The sequence below is a fragment of the Bos mutus genome, chromosome 9 (assembly GCF_027580195.1).
Source record: "Bos mutus isolate GX-2022 chromosome 9, NWIPB_WYAK_1.1, whole genome shotgun sequence".
Lineage (NCBI taxonomy): Eukaryota > Metazoa > Chordata > Mammalia > Artiodactyla > Bovidae > Bos > Bos mutus.
Window position 1 is genome coordinate 37,895,020 of NC_091625.1, and position 5,940 is coordinate 37,900,959.

Sequence of the window (5,940 nt, forward strand, 5' to 3'; positions counted from 1 at the left end):
TTATGTCATGGCAGAAGTGCAAGACAGGGGAGCAGAAGCAATGCATGTTATCAACCAAGCACTTTCCATTTGTCAGAACAAGTCCTAAGCCAAAAGCCAGTGTGATGTGGAAGTATACCGTGCGTGGGAAACTCTACCAAGGGCAGAGGAGGAAGGGAAATTGTGAATAAGCAGCACAATCTATGGGCTTCCCTAGTGGCTCAGACGGTAAAGAATCTGCCTGCAATGCCAGAGACCTGGGTTTGATATCTGGGTCGGGAAGATCCCCTGGAAATGGGAATGGCAACCCACTCCAGTACTCTCGCCTGGAGAATTCCATGCTTAGAGGAGCCTGGCAGACTAGTACATGGGGTCTCAGAGAGTCAGACACAACTGAGCAACTAATGCACACACACAGCACAGCCGACCACCCCACATGAAAGCCAGCCGAGTTTTCTAAAACAAGAGCGTGATCTATTAATGTAATATTAGAATGACCTGAAATTCTCAATGTTCTGCTTTGAACATGGTCAATCTTCACTTTTTCAAGTAGTCTGAATATCAGCTTAAATGGGAGACACCCATTCATTTTCCATGTTGGAGCCTTCCACAGGAATTTGCTGAATATGAACACAACTCTGAAATTGTAGCCTGTATTAATGAAACGGTGATACAGGTGCTTATTCGTGTGCGTGCCTTTGTGTGTATTTTAGTATTTTTAAAGTTGCTCCTCAGTCTACTGCATTACCTGTCAACCACTTGTATCACTGTTCCGTATGCATTTCTTTAATACAGAAGAGCCAGTGTAGAAAGGTAAACATTACTGGGATATTTTATGGTTTTATTTTTGATTAATAACATGCCACTTTCTCTCCCATTCATTTATTTTTAACTAAATTCCTTTGTTAAAAACTAAGCTTAATTCTAGGATATTTACCTTTTAGCAATTTGCACCAAGATGAAACCCCTTTGCATTTTTTGGCTTAATGCTTTTCATATGCTAGTGGGAGTTAGGGAGAAATTGTTTATTAATGAACAATTTCATGCACATTCATAGAAGTAGAACCCACAAGAACCTTAAGAGCTGACCAAACTGACATCACGGTCCCCTCTGCACAATTAATTATTATTATCTCTTTTCCCCTGAGATAGCATTTATATTCTTTATAGTAGTGGAGATATTCTCCAATCTGTCAACATTTAATTCTTGCTGTTTGACATAAAACAGAGAAACATAAAAGGAAATTCTTATTTTAAACAAAAACACATGTCTATGTAGCTAGCAGGCTTTTTTGTTTTTATGTAATCTAGCTGCTGGATGAGGACCTTTTTTAAAAGCAAAGGATGAAGACTTCAGTACATTTGTATAAACTCAGGTATTTTCACACTTAACAGAGTACTTTAACTAGAAACAGTTATTCCAAAAAATACTTGATGAATAAGGAAAATATATTTATCCAAAGCCACATAAACTTACAGTCTCAGGATATAATACCAAAACTTTGAAACTGAATTAAAGCCAAGAGAAGCTTCATGCAGGATGAAAGTTAAACCAGTAATTGCTCTGTGGAACAGTTATCATCTAACTTCCCACAAGAAATGGTGTACCTTAGTAATTCTTCTTTGATATCAAAAAGTTGATGCTTTTGGTCTCTTACTTGTTAAAGGAGAAAGAGAACTTTTATTCAAAATTAACTTAGTGGCAAGAAATACTTAAGTCATATTTAAAAACAAATATACATATACACACTGGAAAGATATCTAGGTACTCTAGATTTTGCCAAACTCACAGGGAACAAAATTCTTAAATGATAATAATCATGATGAATACTATTTTCCAGAAACCAATGAAGTTATACACTCAGGCACTCCATACTTGAAGTGGCAAGATTATATGCCAGATTCTGTAATTAAAAACAAGCACATAAATAAGTAACTAATAATTGTTCAAATGGTATTATTTCTCCTTTTACTTAGAGGATAGCATTTGAATTTACATTTGAAATTTAAAAAATGACAAATAGAACATTTTACCTTCCATCTCCGCCAAATCAGTGATTTTAGTAAGATGGCTACAAAACTCTATCCATATGGCCAATGAGAAATGCATAGGGAAGGTTGGTAAATCATTTAAGCATTTTAAAAAAGTCACATATAGTGAAAAGACAGCCTTAAGAATGGGAGAAAATAATAGCAAATGAAGCAACTGACAAACAACTAATCTCAAAAATATACAAGCAACTCCTACAGCTCAATTCCAGAAAAATAAATGACCCAATCAAAAAATGGACCAAAGAACTAAATAGACATTTCTCCAAAGAAGACATACAGATGCCTAACAAACACATGAAAAGATGCTCAACATCACTCATTATCAGAGAAATGCAAATCAAAACCACTATGAGGTACCATTTCACACCAGTCAGAATGGCTGCGATCCAAAAGTCTACAAGCAATAAATGCTGGAGAGGGTGTGGAGAAAAGGGAACCCTCTTACACTGTTTGGTGGGAATGCAAACTAGTACAGCCACTATGGAGAACAGTGTGGAGATTCCTTACAAAACTGGAAATAGAACTGCCTTATGATCCAGCAATCCCACTGCTGGGCATACACACTGAGGAAACCAGAAGGGAAAGAGACACGTGTACCCCAATGTTCATCGCAGCACTGTTTATAATAGCCAGGACATGGAAGCAACCTAGATGTCCATCAGCAGATGAATGGATAAGCAAGCTGTGGTACATATACACAATGGAGTATTACTCAGCCATTAAAAAGAACACATTTGAATCAGTTCTAATGAGGTGGATGAAACTGGAACCTATTATACAGAGTGAAGTAAGCCAGAAAGAAAAACACCAATACAGTATACTAACGCATATATATGGAATTTAGAAAGGTGGTAACAATAACCCTATATACGAGACAGCAAAAAAGACACTGATGTATAGAATAGTCTTTTGGACTCTGTGGGAGAGGGAGAGGGTGGGATGATTTGGGAGAATGGCATTGAAATATGTATAATATCATATATGAAACGAGTCGCCAGTCAAGGTTCGATGCACGATACTGGATGCTTGGGGCTGGTGCACTGGAACGACCCAGAGGGATGGTACGGGGAGGGATGAGGGAGGAGGGTTCAGGATGGGGAACACGTGTATACCTGTGGCAGATTCATTTTGATATATGGCAAAACCAATACAATATTGTAAAGTTAAATAAAATAAAATTTAAAAAAGAAAAAAAAATTTTTTAAAGTCACATATAATAACAATAAACCTCCCATATTTTGGTCAGTGGACCACCCGTCTTTTCAGAACACTTTTAATCCTTACAATAATCCAGCAGGGAAATGTTACTATACTCATTTTATAGATGGGAAAGCTAAAACAAAATGAGGTGACTTTCCCAAACCTTAACTGCTTAGTGTCCAACTCAAATCCTGTGTTCCTTCTACTACGCAGTAAAATCTAAACATTCCTCATTCCAATGTAGACAATACTAAGTAAGAAATTGCTGTGACAGTCTACAGGTATTTCTGAGTACTTCTCTCACTGGTAGAAGTGTCCATAAGTGCCCTTTATGTGTTAGTGCCATCTGTCAGGCTTTCTATCACAAGTTTAGATGTTAACCTTGAACAATGAAAAAAAAAAAAAAAACAAGTAACACATAAAATAAAGTGACAATTGCAGTTTCATCCCCCTAGTTGGGAGAAGATGCTGCACATCAGTGTCAACCATTAATCCTATTAATTAAAAACAAGAAACATCTACCATATTTCATTTCAGATCACAGCAAATGCTCATGATGCCCTTTACATTACCTAGTCTATAAATAAAATGTGAAGATGTTTATATTGACTTGTTTCCATAGTGATGGAAGAGTCTTTCCTTGAGTTGTCAAGGCAATGTGCAGTAGCCTAGCAAATTGGACAAGCACAGGACCCATTTGTCAAGTAACAGGTTTAAGAAAAGTCAGGATAATCCAATAAAGATGATCTAGCTATAAATAGAACCATGAATCTCAGAATGTGAGCATTTTAGTTTTAATGACATGCTAGGATCATTTTTTGTCATGAAATAAATGTGAAGCCATAATAAGAAAGCAGAAGATATATTGTGCACATCCAGGTATACAAATTATCTTTACATTAACGGTGAGATTTTCCCCATTTTTCCCAGGACAGCCACGCTTTTATTACAGAAAAGGAGTCAGAATTTTCTGAGGTTTATTTGGCAAACGTGAAAGGTTCACCAACAAATTTGATATGTTCAAGGGGATTTTTGAAATCAACAGAATCCTCAACTATGAAAATAAATTTAGGAAAATGATTCCTTGGGTGACTTGTGGCAGGGAAATCGTTGAAAAAAGGAAATACATTGTCTCCCTTTCTTGATAGAAGTAAAAAATAAATAATGCACAATTCAGCTTTGTATTTCTTGGCACATAGATACCTGTTCTAAAACTACCAGGATAGTTGGGACCTAATATTAAAAAACAACAACAACAACAAACTATACTCACAATATAAACACATCTCCTTGAGTTTTTCTAGTGTCTATTCACTAATAGACAAACTGAAACTATCGGGTCAGAAAAAAGCAAGAATTTTTTCTCAGAAATAAAAATATATAGCAACTTACTCCTGACTGAACATGAGAGAAGAAAGATAAGTCACATTTTAAAACAAATGTTACAAGAGTACTCTTGCCTGGAAAATCCCATGGACAGAGGAGCCTGGTAGGCTACAGTCCATAGAGTCACAAAGAGTCAGACATGACTGAGCAACTTGTCAATGTCAATGTCAATAAGAAGACATCTGTTAAATCCTTGCTCCTGTGAACTACAGAGTAAGATTATCCAACTACAGGCTATGAAACAGGCAGTCAAAAGATGGTCCAGCTAAAACTAAAGCATCAAGGCACTTTCTAATAAAATTTACAAAAGGAAAATGCCAGTGACAGCCTTAAATGACTACAATAACTAGAACTCTTCTTCAGATTATAAGGAAAGTTTTAAAGCCTTTTAAAGTTTGAAGCCTTTTCTGAAACATTTTTCTTTCATAATGTCTAATGAGTTAAATTATTCTTTATGTTCAATTTCCTTTAGTTGTTTACTTAAGCCATTGACACAATGAAATCAGCTAATAATTTACAGTGAAAAACGGAGCCAATTTTCAAAGCATTTCATAACAACGTAATGGTCATTGTTGTTTTAGTCAAGGTATTTTTTCTGTAAGAATTTTTGCCACGAGCAGTTTTGCCACACAACTGGCCATAAGACAATTTTGCCCTGAAAGACAAAAAGAACAAGAAAAATGAAAAGGAGATAATTAAACATGGATAATAACAAAATTCTTTAACAATTTTATTGTGAAAAGTGAAAATACAAAAATTATTTGAATACATTTAAAATGTGTGTAGATTTATGGTTATAGTTGCATTCAGGTGTATCTTAAAGAAGCAATGGTACGTCCTTTCTAAAAGTTGATCATTAGGGATACAGGATCTAATGTCTGCTATAAGTTCCTTATGATGCAAAAAAATAAAAACCTGCAGCAAGTCTCCAGATTTCTTTGGAAGGGATAGTGCTATTTCTTAACAATACATGTAAACACACATAATTAGTAGTACATATCTAGACTATGATTTGGGCTTCCCCATCGGTTCAGCAGATAAAGAACCCACCTGCAATATGGAGATGTAGGAAACGTGGGTTCAGTCTCTAAGTTAGCAAGATCCCCAGAGGAGGGCATGGCAACCCACTCCAGTATTCTTGCCTGGGAAACACAAAGGACAGAGGAGCCTGACAAGGTATGTTCCAAGGGGTCGCAAAGAGTTGGACATGACTGAAACGACTGGGCACAGCACACAGCACAGATTACATTTAAATCTTCCATCACACACCTAGTCCTTATATTTCACCAACTCCACTAAGCCAGATTCTGCGCCAAATACCAA